We start from the raw sequence: 18,731 nt of genomic DNA, 5'->3' as shown, positions 1-18,731 counted from the left end.
CCCAGGTGGATACAGAGTCACACTCGCCTGCCCAGACCAGTTTTAACACCTTCAACACCACATATTTAAGTTCCCCCACCCCTCCTAGCATCCCCTCTTAGTCCACTGGCTAGTTGCGATTGTCGACGCTTTAAGCAGAATTGCCACTTTAATTTCTATCAACATTTTAGCGGGGTAGGTTCAGGCTACACATACTTGTCATGCCATGTCGACAACATGCCGCGGGATAACACCAATGAGGTTTAATTAAGGAAATATTGCTTTGACTTGAAGCTATTGTGAACTGAATCATCCTTCCGATTAGGAAAGTGCAACATGGCCTAAAATCTAAATTGTGATGTTTATTGCAGCTTCCTGCAATAATGATATAAATCGCGATATGTTATTTGGTTTGTAAATGTTGATAAAACCATTCCAAAAAAAGGCTCTTAATTTAACTGCTGACAAACAACATATTGCATCGTTTTTAATTGTATTATTGTCTAAAAAAAATATGATTAATTTTCTTGCCAATTTACTGTTATTAGCTGGTTACTCTCTGTTGTAACAGTTATATGTACACAAATTTTAAAATGTACTTGGCACTTATTCTTTGGTTGTTTGAAAACAACAATACTACAAATTTAGGTATTGATCGATTATCAATACCAAGTAGCTACAGGGGCATTATTGGCCATTGCAATGCCATACTCACACGCATAGATACTTCATATTTTTGAGATCATTGGTCATATATTGGAATATGGGATCCATTATTTAAATTTATTTTAACTATTAAATGAACCTAAAATATGACTTCTTTTATCTGTGTTGAAAATATTGGACACAAGTTCTTGTCAATTTTATGAGATGTGATGCAAATGCAAGCCACTGTGACACTATTCATTTTTATTTTGTGATGATAATGTCAATGAGGGATTTCCAATCACTGTAAATTGGAAGTCTTATTAATATTGATACTGTTGTTGATATTATTCATTTTTGTTTGACTACTTTTGGATTGTTTTGTGTCACGTTTGTGTGTCCTCTCAATTGCTCTGTTGATTGCTATTCTGAATGTTGCTGGGCCGGCTTTTGTTTTGGAACTGTAATTGTATTATAATTGTATTATCGTGTATTATTTTGTTGGATTGAGGAAAAAAAAATATCATTGAATGATACATTTTTGATCACAGTTATAATCCAACAGAAACACAGGATGGCGCTGCAACAACATCAATTAATTATTCAAATGATTTTCTTATTCCCTTTTATTACATAAAATATACACTTTATTAAGCAAAAGGAATCACAACATAATTAAACTTAAACAAAAACTACTATTGGCTAAATCATTTGTTTTTGCACCTTAATTCCTCCTGTGTCTAGGAGACTTATTTTCTGAGTTTTTAAATACTAACAAAAACAACAAAATATGTTGTAATTGAAAAATATATAGAAATAATCATTGTAGTGTTTACCATATACTGATACTATACTTGTTACCTCGTTTGTCGATATTTGTATCGATCCACCCACCCGTTTACATTTCGAGAGCTCAAGTTTCGCCGTTATTATGGCTTATTGTATCCGTCTACAGTGTGTAGTGTAACATGATTAGCTATTCTTCGCCCTCCAGTGATAATAGTACTTGTAAGAAACATTTATTTGCTGCCATTGAGGTGAGGATTAGTGGCTTGATTGATTGATTGATTGATTGATTTAAACTTTTATTAGTAGATTGCACAGTTCAGTACACATTCCGTACAATTGACCACTAAATGGTAACACCTGAATACGTTTTTCAACTTGTTCAAGTCGGGGTCCACGTTAATCAATTAATGGAGGGGCCCCTAGCTCGATATGAAGGATTCTACATCGCGTTGAGGATGTGGTCTAATACAGTACAGGCCAAACGTTTGGACACACCTTCTCATTCAATGTGTTTTCTTTATTTTCATGACTATTCGCATTGTAGATTGTCACTAAAGGCATCAATACTATGAATGAACATGTGGAGTTATGTACTTAACAAAAAAAGGTGAAATAACTGAAAACACGTTTTTTATTCCAGTTTCTTCAAAAAAGCCACCCTTTGCCCCGGTTACTTTTTCACACACTCTTAGCATTCTCTCGATGAGCTTCAAGAGGTAGTCATCTGAAATGGTTTTCACTTCACAGGTGTGCTTGAATCTCACCGAGAGAATACCAAGAGTGTGCAAAGCAGTAATCTGAGCAAAGGGTGGCTATTTTGAAGGAACTAGAATATAAAACATGATGTCAGTTACTTCACCTTTTTTTTGTTAAGTACATAACTCCACATGTGTTCATTCATAGTTTTGATGCCTTCAGTGATAATCTACAATGTAAATAGTCATGAAAATAAAGAAAACACATTGAATGAAGAGAAGGTGTCCAAACGTTTGGCCTGCACTGTACATACCTCAGTCATGACACAGCTAGAATGCTTAATATGCATTCTCACGATATGATAGTATTAAAAGCTGTATCGCAGAGCAAATGTATATCATTTATATTGTGTATTTTCTGGGTTGCCAACCATACTTACTAAAGCAAATGCAAATAGTATAATTAATCTGTAGCCAAGTCAAACTGTTGCTGCCATAAAACCTTTGCTAAAAATGCTACATTCTAAATGCTAAATTCAGCGATTTTGTGCATTTGCAACCAGCTGAAATTATGTACAAAGCAAACCATAACCTGCTACCCAATAATGTACAACCATTCTTCTCAACAAAAGAGGAGAAATATAACCTTAGAGGAAAATCAAATTTAAAACATTTGTATGTTTGTGCAACACTTAAAACCTTTAGCATGTCAGTATGTGGAATTAAATAATGGAATGGATTAACCAAATAAATCAAACAAAGCTGCAATATGATTCAGTTTAAGAGATTGTTCAAACTACAAGTGTTCACTAAGTACACAGAACAAGAATTACGATGAACATCTTGAACAAGCGGTAGAAATGGATGGATCTCAAACTCTTTTTTTTGAGATTAAGATTATTTATGTATTCAATATTTGTTTATTTACTATGGTATATTATTTATTTATTATTTATTCACTGTTCTGTTACAGAGATTACGGAAATGGGATAACATTGCTATGGTATGAAAAGGGGTAGGATTAAATAAGATCTGCTTCTTCTTACTCATTTTCGGATATGTAATTAAACAACCGGAAATATGCGATGCATTACGTTGTATCGTATGCATCGTATGCATCGTCGAAATAAACTGAAACTGAACTGAACTGAACATTAGGACACTGATTACAGTAAAGTGCAGTTACGGTTAAGCCAATGATTAAGTAAAATACATAAATAACCAATACATCCATCCATCCATTTTCTTCCGCTTGTCTCTCTAGTGACAGCTCAAAGTCAGACCACTAAAGGACCAAAGTTATTTTGTGAGAAAAAAACAACATCTTTTGATGCCAGGAAAGCCTGTAAAAATGGCGCCTTTTACGGGTAGTTTAAACAGTGGTTATCAACCTTTTTTCAGTGATGGACCCCCTGTGAACATTTTTTAAATTCAAGTACCCCCTAATCAGAGCAAAGTACTTTTATTTGAAAAAAAGAGATATAGAAGTAAAATAAAGCACTATGTCATCAGTTTCTGATTTATTAAATTGTATAACAGTGCAAAATATTGCTCATTTGAAGTGGTCTTTCTTGAACTATTTGGAAAAAAATATATAAGAATAACTACAAACTTGCTGAAAAATAAACAAGTTATCCACTTATAAATAAAGATTTATACGCATAGAAGTAATCATCAACTTAAAGTGCCCTCTTTGGGGATTGCAATAGAGATCCATCTGGATTAATGAACTTAATTCCAAACATTAAAAAAAGAAAAAAAAAAGAAATCTTTAACGTCAATATTTATGGAACATGTCCACAAAAAATCTAGCTGTCAACACTCAATATTGCATTGTTGTATTTTTTTTCCACAGTTTAGGAACTTAAATTCATATTTTGTTTAAGTATTATTCAATAAATATATTTATAAAGGATTTTTGAATTGTTGCTACTTTTTGAATATTCAAAAAAAATCTCACGTACCCCTTGGCATACCTTCAAGTACCCCCAGGGGTACGCATACCCCCATTTGAGAACCACTGGTTTAAAAGACAGCTCTAATAATGTTTTTGCAGCTATTTTTACTTTAGTCATTCTTTAATTTACTTCACTATTGCCACTTTGGCTATTTGCCAATGAGTGCTAATAAATATTACAGTGATTACAAATTTGAATACTTGTACGGCTGTCAAAATGTTGCTATTCTAATAAAAGTCTGTCAATCACATGTCTGGACAGGAATAAATATTCGCAAAATCCTTAACGGACTCAGCCACGCCGGTATATTTTGGTAAATCCTTTTCGAACTCGCGTTGTCAATCCTCTGTTTTAATGCACAGTTGGTTTGTTTCGTGGTCTATCTAAATCTTCCCTCATGTTGTTGACCTCTGTCTACATTCATGCATGCACCCCAGCCTGTTTCACTCCTCAGTCACATTCTACTATATCTAGCACATACAGGTTAACCTTTTCAGCCTTGCCCGTGTCCCAGGTGGATACTCAAACCCCTTGTCCGTCTGAAATTGATTTTTTTTTATTCTCCCTCCCTCCAACCATCACCACCACCACCACCACCACCTATCAGCCTGTGACGAGAAATGGTCAAAATGTGAAAGTGGCCCAGATATCTAGCTTCAGGCGGTCTCTACACATGTGAAACACCACATTAAAAAGCACTTATATTTTAAAGTAAGTCACTCCTGTTAGCGGAAGGGGTACGTTTAAACTTAGAAGCAATTAACAGGATGTGATCGGAAGGGAATCCGCGCTACCTGTGGGTCACCTCTCAATACTCATAACATCTCCAGGATTTTTTATCTGAGGGAACACGTTGTAGTATTCACAACATATTACAAACCAATCTTTTTAAAACTTTGTACATTCCGATATGAGATCATTAACCTTTATAGCATTTTAAGACATCAATTTGGGGATTTCACCCATTATTCAATTATTATAATAATAATTATCCATTAAAATACTGTATTGACCCTAAAATAAGCAATATGTGTCAGGACTGTGGCGTGGATTTGTTTTGCTCCTTCGACGCAGCGGGATTACAGGACGAGCCAGGTGTGAGTTCAGGTACATATTTGTTTATTTAAACACTATAATAAAAAATAAACAAACTAAGGGCGCTCATAATGTGGTACAAAACTTGGCTACAAAAATATAAACAAAAACACTTGCTCGATTGGCATGAATGATTATGAATAGACGAAAGATACTATCAACGATACTCAATCAACCAAAAACTAGCACTGAGGCAAAAAATACAAAAGGCTTACGTGGCGTAGTCAAAATAAAGTAGCAGCGTGGCAAGGCATGAAGGGTGCGTGGTCGTGGTCAAAATATGCAGGCATCTACAAAAGGCAAAGTTCCCAAAATGATGAACAGAAAGCAAATGACTTAAGTACTGGCTCTGGTAATAGAAAACAGGTGTGAGAGGCTGAGGATCGGGGCGCGACTTAAGGGGACCAGGTGGAAACTAATGGGTTGGCATGGAAACAAACAAAACCAGGAAGTGCAAAACGTGACTGAATGTCCAAAATCAAAACATAACATGACAAAACAAAACATGATCCATAGGTGTGACAATATGACATTACATATATTAAAGGACAACTAGCATCCAGATATCTGAAATTTCTGAAAATTGAAGTGGTTTTTGTGACATTTTTGCTGCTGAAAATGAATCTGCCGGTCATTTGTGTCAAAGCGCTTTGAGTACCTTGAAGGTAGAAAAGCGCTATACAAGTCCAACCCATTTATCATTTATCATTTATTTCCTATAGTATCAATTACTTTAAGTTGGTACTTTTTCCTACTTTTTGAATTCTGCGGCTTATAAAACGGTGCGGCTAATTTATGGATTTTTCTTTGCTGACAAAAAGTAAACAAACAAACGCATTGAAAAGGTGTGTGTTATTGTTTGGGCTATGAAATCATATTTTGAATCAGCTACAGTGTCTTTTACTTTAATCCTTTCAACCGGAAGTAAAAGAGCCGTTCAGTAGGGACGTGAACTACCCAATGTTTTCTTTCCGATCTGACACCGAGTAAAATTCAAGCGGCTATCAGCCATACAGAGTCAATACTGATATTTTCTGCAAATATACCTAATGTTAAAAAAAGTTGTGTATTTCAAATACCATATCTCATAACATAAACAGATGTATTTAGTTATTTTTAACTCTGAAGTATAACGACTTATTGGCGTAAATAACAATATAGCCAAGCTAATACAACAGAAAAAAACTAAATCACACAAACAATGCTAAAATGGTGTTTCAAACCATAAAAACGCAAATAGGTAAAATAAGAAAAGCAATGAAATACATAAATTGATTACTATTAGAATAAACAAGTAGTTCACAGTTCAGTCAAATGAACGTGTTAACATGACAATACTGAACATGTTATCAACACTTAACAAAAGCATTGAACATTGACACCTTGCCTCATAAATAACTAAAGCAGTTATTATTAAACTGTGGTACATGTACCACTAGTGGTACGCGGGCTCCCTCTCGTGGTACGCCAAAGAATCAATTAATTAAAGTACAGTGTTTTATATTTTCCACATGTTACTGTTCAAATTGTGTGTAATGTTACAGAGACCAACAATAATAAAAATACTTGTTAAATAGAACTTCTGCATTTAAAAAAAAATTTAACCTCAGGCCTATTACATTACTGTGTTTTAATGTTGGTCATGATGGTGGTACTTGGAGAGCCAAGTTTTTTTTTAAGGTGGTACTTGGTGAAAAGAGAGAACCACTGAACTAAAGTATTAAATGTAGCCATATTTTGATTTGAGAATTGATATTAGAGCATAAAGATCTAATAACGGCAGTATTGATATTTCAGTATCGATCCGCACACCATTACTGTTCAGTCTTTTATACAACCATAGCGTTTCTAATCGTATGGATTCCCCTTTGATCACTCCAAGCAACATTGTTAATTTTTACAATATAACTTAAACAGTTTAGACTTGCCAAACAATCCCATGTGTCATGTCTGTGGGAGTTTTGTCACACATATTTGTATGTGCTGTCGTAATGTAAATGGCACTCTTTTCTTATTGTTAGGTTTCACAAATTCCTGTGTAAATTCACCAAGATGTCATCTGTTTAGCTGATTGATGAGCAAGCTTCCACAGCTAGTGGGTCCATTATGATGACTTCGGTTTTTTTGATCAGCCGTTTTACTACCGTGTTACAGGCACCGTTTTCAAACAATTAAGGTATGTAAATAAACATTTACAAAATCTTTCTGTGTAAATAACTCATTTTGCAACATATATATCTGCGGCTTTTAGTACGGTGCGGCTAATATGTGAAAAAAATATGTTTTCCCCTAAAATTTCGTGGGTGTTGTTAAGATACTGGTGCGCTCCTTAGTCCGACAAATATGGTCATTTTTGAGTAATGTTTAGATAACTAACTGTAATTGGAACACCCCCTTTCCATTGCTGGACTCGATATGCCACTCACTTTCGGCGTAATGTCATCGATAGAACTGGAGCACATTTCCCTGCGTAGACAGTGGTGATAAAGACAAGTACAACTCTTATTTTGATCACTTTGTTGGTCCATAATTACTTCAAAACTGATATGGTTAACATTGTGAGCAAAATAATCGCTTTTCCCGGACTTCCCTTCTCCTCAATGGACAGCATAGCCTGTGTTTCCTCATGCTCCGAAAACATCTTGAGGAAAACATCAGTGGAAGAGGACACAAAATAGCAAAGTAGTTGCTCACCTTCTTCCTTTCATTTTTGAGCGCCAGGTCTGCTCTTTTTTTTCAGTTTTTCCGCAGGTTCTGGCTCAGTCTTTCTCGTCTTGAGGGTGCTGCTGATTTTCAGGATCACATTGGGCTTGTGTTCTACATTTTTTCCATCCAAACTCCGACCAAAATCCTTCTTTTTCGAAGTCGGAATCATTAAAACGATCACTGCAAATTACACTCCACATGCTTGTTCGTTCCAATTTTACCCGGGTCATTTGGACTGGAGAGGTCCGCACTTTCCTCATATTTTCATCCTTTGGAAATGTATGCAGGCTGACCCCTTCTTCAGTTGTATACAAGAGATTATACATCTGGCTGACATATTTACTAAATCCTTCAAATTCTGCGCACAAATTGTACTGTATGTTTCAGGATGAAGATAGTAGCAAAACACATACAACACAATATAAAATTGCATCCAGTTTTCTGTGGGTGACGTCCTTTTTAGGTCCTGAACTGTAAGTGCCAATGTTTTTATGCATCAAAACCCTTTTATAGGAAAAATAGTCAAAGCCTAAAAGAGAGATTAAATGTATCTTGGATGATATTTTCAATATGAATTAAACAACAACTGGTAGATTGCATAGGAAAAAAAAAAATAAATAAATAAATAAAAAAAATAAAAAAAAAAAAATATATATATATATATATAGCGTGATGACTCCGCTTCGTTGATCCCCATTATCCTAAAATTAGCATAATAACTGATTAAAGGAACATTTAAGATTGCGTCACCCCTGGTCTCCGGTGTGTATGACTGACAGGAAGAAAAGCAATGACTCACTTGGGGACGAGTCATTAGGTACCACCTGTTGGTTTTGCGTGTGTAAATGGATCCAGAAAATAAGACGAACTGTCTTGTTACAGACTCTTCTCTAGGGGGGGAAATGCTGTCATATATTCAAGTCAACACGGTAATTGGTCAAAAACTAGATTTGAAGTTGCACGGAAATTAACTGATAGACAAAACAGTGCAATAACTATAAAACCTCCTGGACAGAGGTAAATACAAAGCAATGAGCCAAAACCTCCTTCCATCAGTGAGAGCTTTGAATGGTTGAGCAAATACTTATTTTCCACCATAATTTACAAATGAATTCTTTAAAATTCCTACAATGTGAATTCCTGGATTTTTTTTTCACATTCTGTCTCTCACAGTTAAAGTGTACCTATGATGAAAATTACAGACCACTGTCATCATTTTAAGTGGGAGAACTTGCACAATCGGTGGCTGACTAAATACTGTATATATATATATATATATATATATATATATATATATATATGTGTATATATACACATATATATATATATGTGTATATATATGTGTGTATATATACACATATATATATATATATATATATATATATATATATATATATATATGTATATATATATATGTGTATATATACACATATATATGTATATATATATGTGTGTGTATATATATATATTTATATACATATATGTATATGTAGTATAAGTATATATACATATATATATATACATATATATATGTATATATGAATATGTATATATACACACATATATATATATATATATATATATATATACATATATATATATATATATATATATATATACATATATATATATATATATATATATATAAATAAGAAATACTTATTTTGCTGAATTTGTGTTGAATTTGTGTGGACAAACACAAATTCAACACTTTGGCCTTGGCAAAGGTTTGTGCTCTAATGTGTGCTATTTTGGTTCTCCTTTTTTTTGTTTGTTGCTATCAGTGTCAGAGTCGCGCTCACCAGCCTTCTATCAGAGGCAGGCATTCCTTTAGAGAACCTCCACAAGGGTCACGATTCAAGTTTGTATAGCAGAAGCTCTAAACCCGTTGCAACCAGCATGGTTTCCACTCAAAGAAGTCCAGAGTCCGCCGTGCTGGATAAAGAAGTCTGTGTGTGTGATTCACAGGAGATACTTCCCTCGATCAATGTGTTTGACTTGGCCGGGGCCACATGCTGGCAGTCTGCTAGACTCAAACAAATGGCTGGGATTACGACACACATGCAGCGGTGGGAGACGGCTATTTTTTCCGCTCCTCTTTTGTGTGGGTGGACTCCTAATTTATCTACACCATCATTGTTTGGAACATGTCCTACTTTTTCTTCCCCTCTCTCTCCCTGCACACACAGTCAGGGTTATGCCGATAAGTGAAGCGGAAACAATATGTATTAACAATTTTGGCGGCCAATTGCTTTGTTGTTTGACTTACAAGTAATGCACTGGGTGAAAATTGGAAGCAGTCGTAGGGTTGCATTTAATTTTTAATGTGTAGGAGCGGGTTCCTTGCCCTTTATACAGTCGTGGTCAAAAGTTGACATGTACTTGTAAAAAACATAATGTCATGGTTGTCATGAGTTTCCAAGCATTTTTAAAACTAGACCATTCGTCCTCTATTCCCCGGACATGTCCTCTTTTAGTGCGGCTGTCCGGGCTGTCCGGGCGGGGTTTCTTGAATGCCTCAAATATCCGGCGTTCTGAGTCAGGGTTGCGTGTATTTTCAATGTACGCAAAGGGTTAAGAGGGGTTAAAAACAAAATTGTGAAGGTGTGGCATGCAGCAAAATTTGTGAGAAGGACCAGAGACAGAGAGAGCGAGATAGTGGATCGATTGTTAATCAAGGCATACTTGGTCAACAGCCTTACAGGTGGCCGTATAAACAACTTTAACACTGTTACAAATATTCGCCACACTGTGAACCCACACCAAAGAAGAACGACAAACATATTTCGGGAGAACATCCGCACCGTAACCCAACATAAACACAAAAGAACAATTACCCGGAATCCCTTGCAGCACTAACGCTTCCGGGACGGTACAATACCCCCAGCCTCCAACCCCCACACACCTCAACCCTGATTACGTCACATCATAAATTCCAATTTGCAAAACTATTTTGGTGGAAATTTTACATATTTTGTGTTTGCCATAAAAAAAAAAAAACATTTTGAAATGAAGAAAAGTTCTGAAGTTGATGTAGACTCAAAAGATTTAAGCGTTAAATATAAAATTTATCATCATTTCATGACCGAAGCAAAACACTTTTTACACTTATATAGTGAAATGAATACACCTACAACTTATTAAATAAAAACATAGAAAAAACTACAGCAGTGGTAAAGTTTAGATCCATGAAGGAAAGAAGAAAGTGAATGAATGTTTATAACTGAACACATTTACTTACATATGCATAAAAAAGTGTCTTCTTTTTTTAATTATTTCTTTTAATGAATTAAGTAACATTTATGACAACCTTTTTCCAAAACACAGTATAAAATGTGAAATATGACAGGACAAGGCATACGTTTATCATTTCTTTTCAAAAGGCTTACAAAAAAGTGGGACCCCAAAAATTTACTGTGGGACCCCATTTTTATGACTTGATAGGGTCCATGGGACCCCATTTTGAAAATTCCCAGCGCCAACACTGCTGTCAAAAGACGATAAAAAATGCTTTATTTAATAAATATATTATTTATAAAGCAAGTTCAAGTATTATTGGCAAATCTTCGCTTAGTCCCGCCTTGGCACGCATAGATTCCCGGGCGCAGCACCGCTGCCGCTCACTGCTCCCCTCACCTCCCAGGGGGTGATCAAGGGGATGGGTCATATGCAGAGGACAAATTTCGCCACACCTAGTGTGTGTGTGACAATCATTGGTACAGCGATATATGTGTTCTTTTTTTGGGATTTCAGAATATGGTCAGCCTACTACAACTCTTATTTTTTTGTGATTGGAGCACATACTTGTTAGTCACAAAAACATTCATGAAGTTTGGTTCTTTTATGAATTTATCATGGGTCTACTGAAATTATGACCAAATCTGAAGGTCACATTTTCAGTAGACTCATAATGGTGTGTATAAGGACCGCCAAATGGCACCCTTTAGCAGACATATTATCTGCTGTTTTGTTTCACAATATTATCCAAAACCAACTTTTCTTACCTTCTGGTACCTGTTGATGTGTATTTGAGATCTGCATAACTCCTGAAAATTTGCACATGTCCGCCACTGTAGTCCGTGTCAATGCCGTAGTCAATAAGCTTCTTCTTGTTCACTATTTTCTTGTCATGTGACATTTTCTGCTGTTGCCATTTCTAACATAAAGTAGCGTAAAGTTCTAACGTATGTCTCGTTATGGAAGCACTAACAACTACCAGTGTAGTAAGTTTACACAATTCACCCACAAATCTTCAGTTATTAGAGAGTTCCGGTCGGATGATTTTTCACGGGACACAATTACAGCGTTGTTGCACTATTGAGCCATGGATGAGGAGACCAAATCTGCTGTTCACATTTTCAGTAGATCCATAATAAATTCATAAAAGAACCAAACTTATGAATGTTTTTGTGACCAACAAGCATGTGCTCCAATCACTCTATGACAAAAAAAATAAGAGTTTTGAAGTGAAGTGAATTATATTTATAAAGCGCTTTTCTCTGTCGACTCAAAGCGCTTTACATAGTGAAACCCAATATCTAAGTTACATTCAAACCAGTGTGGGTGGCACTGGGAGCAGGTGGGTAAAGTGTCTTGCCCAAGGACACAACGGCAGTGACTAGGTTGTCAGAAGCGGGGACCGAACCTGGAACCCTCAAGTTGCTGGCACGGCCACTCTACCAACCGAGCTATGCCGCCCCAGTTGTAGAAATTTTTGGAAAATCAAGACAGTCATGACATTATGGTCTTTACAAGTGTACATAAACTTGTGACCACAACTGTATGTTGCAATTAGGACTGTCCCTATAAGGGTTTTATTCCAACCATCCAAGAGTAACATCGGCTATACCGATTACATGTAGTCAATAAAAAAATACACTATAATGGATTGACTGTACAGTTTTCAATTGATTTATGAGTACCATTAACTAACAAAATCACCACAATATTAGTTCATTATTCTCTTTTACTACCATATTTTCTGGAACATAGGGTGCATAGGATTATAAGGCGCACTGCCAATGAGCGGGTCTATTCAGTTCTTTTTTTCATACAAAAGGAGCACTGATTTATAAAGCGCATTAAAAGGCTCATATTATGATTTTTTTCTAAATTTAAAACACTTTCTTGTGGTCAACATAACATGTAATGGTGGTTCTTTGGTCAAAATGTTGCAAAAAAATATGTTTTACAGACCGTCTTCAAGTCTTTTCAGGATGTAGCGTTTTGGGGTCGGTCTTATTTACCTGGCTCACCTTCGGAAGCGTCTTCTCCCCGTCATCTTTGTTGTTGCGGTGTAGCATGCAAGGACGGAAATAGAAGAAGTGTCAAAAGATGGAGCTAACTGTTTTAAAGACTTCAGAGTTTTCTTAAATCAAAAACGGAGCAACATCTCCTCATCTGTGCCTCACTAGTGCAACAACAACACCGAAAATGTGTCCCGTGAAAAAACATCCGACCGGAACTCTCTAATAACTAAAGTTCCGTAAGTGAATTATGTAAAACCACTACACTGGTTGTTTTTAGCGCTTCCATAGCGGAATATAAGTTAGAACTTTACGCTACATTCTGTTAAAAATGGCAACAGCAGAGGGTGAATGTCTCATAACAGGAAGACAGTAAAAAAGAAGAAGTTTATCTACTATGGAAAATTTTCAGGACTTTTGCAGATTTCAAATACACATCAGCAAGTACCAGAAGGAAAGAACAGTTGGTTTGTATAATGTGAAACAAAACGACAGATAATGTCTGCTAATAGGTGCCATTTTGCGGTCCTTATACACACACCATAGTAATACTTGTATCTCTGACTACGGTAGCCATAATGCGCCAACAATCCATCAAGCCGTGTGGCTTCAAAGTCATACTAAGACATTTTGTCCGATTTTTCAGTGCCGTGTGTAATGTTCTTTATTTTCAATGGAACATTTAAAGTTTTGGTGTCGTTTACTGGCGTCGTATTGCAGTTTACATGAATCTCTTATGTGTGACTGCCATCTACTAGTCACACGTATCATTACACAATGTACCAAATAAAATTGCTTGAGGTCGGTAAGCACAACCAGAATTATTCCGTACATTAGACGCACTGGGTTATAAAGCGCACTGTCGATTTTTGAGAAAATTAAGGATTTTAAGTGCGCCTGTGTGAGCAGAGTCAACAGTACACAGTAACTTAACAAAGACAAAAACTGATTATAAAACTACCCCCTGTTACTCTATTAATCTACTAAGGTGGCAACCCAAGGACCTCACTGAACTACCGTGTTTGTTTATCTGAATGTTTTTAACCTTTTCTAATGTGGTACGAAAAACATCGCAAATTAGTTTGCGATGTTACCTCTTCATTTTGTTTTATACGTTTATTTATTTAACTTCGAGAGAGTCACATTACCATCGAGTTGAGTTGTTGTCCACTTTTCTACTTCTTCTAGCAGCTGAGTATATCTTCTGTACATCCATTTGACGTTACTGACCATTGTATAGTATTACATATAACACATTGTTTATTTGTGGTATCCTTATTAGCTGTGGTCTTGAATAAAATCCACAGAATTACGGCAGATTCGACTAACTGTCGACTATGGGATGTCAAAACTAAAGCAATAATAACAAATTAACATAAGTTTCCTATAAATAGAAATCACACTTCTTTTTTAACTCTTGTGTGGTGTTCGGGACTGTGGGACCCGTTTTCATTTTTTATTAAAAGAAAAATTATACAATTAATTAATTTTTCAAACTGAGACTCACTGATTTTGGCTCATTTTCTGTGAGGAACATATATCAGAATACATATTTAATGACCACACACCATACACCCCTCCTGCACATTTCTATTACATATAAGATGTCCGGGTCCACTGAACCCGGGGCTAATAGAATTGTGGAAATTGATGTTCTGTGTAACACACACACACACACACACACACACACACACACACACACACACACACACACACACACACACACACACACACACACACACACACACACACAAGGCCTAGACAGAAAGAGGACAGAGTGTAGGTACACATAACATCAGAGGGTCAAAGTGCGAGAAAATGAGAGCAGACAGTGTTGACAACCGCAGGTGCAGAAACACAAAATAAGAATCCCTGTGGGATGCAGAAACTCGCAGAGAAATTGTTTGTGCAGATGTTTATTGGGATATGGTAAACATCTCTTCAGTATTTTAACATACAAGTGTTTGATTGTGAGGCATTAAAAGCCACAAAATGCAACGGGTCCATCAGACCCACAAACGCTGGCTGAGTAACAACAATGAGAACATTACACAAGGGTTACATTTCTCCCAGCATTTGCAAACCTTATGAGGGACAAGAAAACATATGTATTGTTTTTTTTTCATTTTAATTTGTAATATTTGGCTCATTGTATTTTTATAATGCCGATAATATGTGTAATCCATACTACCAAACGCATCAAAACCAGGCAACAATACTCTTAACCTTTCTGAAAACATCATAAGGAAAACATCAGTGGAAGAGGACACAACATAGAATACTACTTGCTTACCTTCTTTCTCTCATTTTGGTGCACCAGGTCTGCTCTTTTCTTTTTTCAGTTTTTCCACAGGTTCTGGCTCAGTCTTTCTGACCTTGAGTGTGTTGCCGATTTTCAGGATCACATTTGGCATGTGTTTTACAGTTTTTCCATCCAAACCCAGACCAAAACCCTTCTTTTTCGAAATCAGAAGAGAGACAACAAAACATATGTATTGTTTTTTTTAATTGTTATTTGTGATAATTGGCTCGTTGTAGATATTGCTGATAATGTGAGTCATCCATTCTGCCTCTGAATCACTCTACAAATGCATCAAAAAACCGACAACAATACTCTATTTACATCCTGTGACCTGAATGTTAACCCAAATATTAGCAGTATTATTACTATAAGCGCTAACGCAGACAAACTACTTTAAGCAGTGTCGTGATCACAGTGAGGTAGCTAATTTGTGAAGCTACAATGTTGAAATATTGAGTTGCTGCATGATGATCGCCTCTAACTTGGTTTAAGTTAATGCCAGATTATAAAGCATGCCTCTCACCTGGATAAGTTTGCAGCCATAAACCGAGACATTGTTCATCTGTGACATTGATCCCGGACCCAAAAGAGGAGGGAAAGACAATAAAAGAGGCTTGTCTGCGGCACCTTTTTCTTGAACCTTTCATGTGGATTATTATTACTTCTTGTTTTAAATGGACCATTCTATCAATCGGCATCCCAGTGAGAGCAGATATTATACAGTAAGTGATCGTTTTATTATGTTCGTATATCTTGTTGAGCACCTAGCAATAAAGCTGGATGTATTTAGGACAGAGCTTTTAAACTTTTTGCTCATCCTCCTTATATTCAGGCTCAAAAATATAAGGTTCTGGTTCATTTGTCCTGAAGTAGTTTTTGCTGTCTCTAATTAGCTATGTCATAATTAGTAACGTTGTTGTTGTTGTTGAAGGGAAATGCAAACGCCCGGAATTAACGCTCCGCTCTTTGCTTAAAATGAGCAAAATACATAAATATTACATGTTTCTATGAATGTGCCTGTCACTACATTACATATATGTATATAAAACGATGATGGTGGGGTTTTAGATGGTTTTTTTTTAGAGTGCACTATACATGGAACCCCCATTGACTCTAGTGCTAGCGGATTTTTGCCAACATTTATTTACAACTTAGAATGCATTAAAAAAAGAGACATGTTTTTTTGTCCTACATAGAGATTGTGAAAGATAGGCAAAAACAAATTCGAATAAAAGTGCAGTTCCCCTTTAGGCACTACTTTTTGATTTGGTCACAGGAACGAATAGAGAGCAGAAATGCCGTCCATCCATCCATCCATTTTCTATAGCTTGTCCCTTTTAGGAACCTATCTCAGCTGTAATCGGGCGGGATGCGGGGTACACCCTGGACAAGTCGCCACCTCATCGCAGGGCCAACACAGATAGACAGACAACATTCACACTCACATTCACGCACTAGGACCAATTTAGTGTTGCCAATCAAACTATCCCCAGGTGCATGTCTTTGGATGTGGGAGGAAACCGGGGTAGCCGGAGGGAACCCACGCAAAATTGGACATAGGAAAAAAAAAATTTAATGATAAGTTGAATTTCGATGCCTTGGCAGGTTGCTCTCACCACGAGACCAAAGTTATTTCTAGAAACGTGTCCATGTGAGTTATCAGTATCACCTGAGTTCTTAGCTCCTAAAAGGGCTGCAGTGTTACCGAGTCGACCTTGGGCTGTTTTTTTTTTTCTTCTAAAGTCGCTTGCAAAGTTTGTGTGTCTTGTTTTTGAATGGGTCGCCGCTTATTAGGGCTTGCTTTTCAATCCCCACACTAAAGCAAAACAGCCTGTAGGTAGTTTGTCCTTTTCTACCCAGCATGTAACAATCGAACAATTTCATAATGGGGAAAAAGGAAAAAACCCTAATTAAAGATGGCACTTATAGCAGGATGCCTTCATTGTCCCGTTCTGAGCCATTGCCATTTGTATTGAACACCGACATGGTAAAACAGGCAAAAAACAGCATCTTTTACAGGCAGTCTGAAAGGGGCTATTCTGTACCGGTGCCATTCATACTATACACACTATTAACTAGATCCACTCGACGTCCAGGGCAGCACGGTGGAACAGGGGTTACTGCATGTGCCTCACAATATGAAGGTCCTGAGTAGTCCTGAGTTCAATCCAGGGCTCGGGATCTTTCTGTGTGGAGTTTGCATGTTCTCCTCGTGACTGCGTGGGTTCCCTCCGGGTACTCCGGCTTCCTCCCACCTCCAAAGACATGCACCTGGGGATAGGTTGATTGGCAACACTAAATTGGCCCTAGTGTGTGAATGTGAGTGTGAATGTTGTCTGTCTATCTGCGTTGGCCCTGTGATGAGGAGGGGTCTTGTCCAGGGTGTACTCCGCCTTCCGCCCGAATGCAGCTGAGATAGGCTCCAGCACCCACCGCGACGCCAAAAGGGACAAGCGGTAGAAATGGATGGATGGATGGCACTCAACGTCCATTGCACCAGTCGCCGAGGGGGTGGGGGGTCCCCACATCTGCGGTCCCCTCCAAGGTTTCTCATTGTCATCCCATTGGGTTGAGTCTTTTCTTGCTCTGATGTGGGATTTGAGTCGAGGATATTGTTGTGGCTTGAGCAGCCCTTTGAGACAATTGTGATTAAGGGCTGTATAAATACACTTTGATTGATTGATTGATTGATACAAAACTGCAACTTGGAGGGGAAAAGGCTTTTAAAACTTATAAACGCTTCTTCATTTTTGTTGTGCATGTTGTGTAACTTTGACATGTTCTTCATGTTTTGGTTAGAACCCTACAATATAAGGAGGAATTACATTTTTAATTGGAGGCCGAGTATCATCTCTATTTGATTATTTTTCATATATTGTCCCATGTTAATTGACTTGTATGGTTCAGAGTTGAGCTCAGTGATATGGCCCAAAACTGATACCCCGGTATTATTACTCCGAATGGCGAATACGGTTTTTTGACCAGTATCCATCCATTCATCCATCTTCTTCCGCTTATCCGAGGTTGGGTCGTGGGGGCAGCAACCTAAGCAGGGAAGCCCAGACTTCCCTCCTACCAGCCACTTCGTCCAGCTCCTCCCGGGGGATCCTGAGGCGCTCCCAAGCCAGCCGGGAGACATAGTCTGCCCGACGTGTCCTAGGTGTTCCCCATTGTCTCCTTCCGAAACACCTCCCTGGGGAGGCTTTCGGGTGGCCTCCTGACCAGATGCCCGAACCGCCTCATCTGGCTCCTCTCGATGTGGAGGAGCAGCAGCTTTACTTTGAGCTCCTCTCGAATGACAGAGCTTCTCACCCTA

General features: G+C 37.3%; 1 protein-coding gene across 1 annotated transcript in view; it reads left to right on the top strand.

The window, feature by feature from the left end:
• The window catches only part of LOC133536914 (potassium/sodium hyperpolarization-activated cyclic nucleotide-gated channel 4-like), a 308,924-nt gene that overhangs the window by 22,747 nt on the left and 267,446 nt on the right, over window positions 1-18,731 (top strand). The gene's annotated exons all lie outside the window — the stretch shown is intronic.

The sequence above is a fragment of the Nerophis ophidion genome, linkage group LG02, assembly GCF_033978795.1.
Source record: "Nerophis ophidion isolate RoL-2023_Sa linkage group LG02, RoL_Noph_v1.0, whole genome shotgun sequence".
Taxonomy (NCBI): Eukaryota; Metazoa; Chordata; class Actinopteri; order Syngnathiformes; family Syngnathidae; genus Nerophis; species Nerophis ophidion.
The sequence above is the reverse complement of the archived record's forward strand: the minus strand, read 5'-3'. Positions and strand labels throughout refer to the sequence as shown.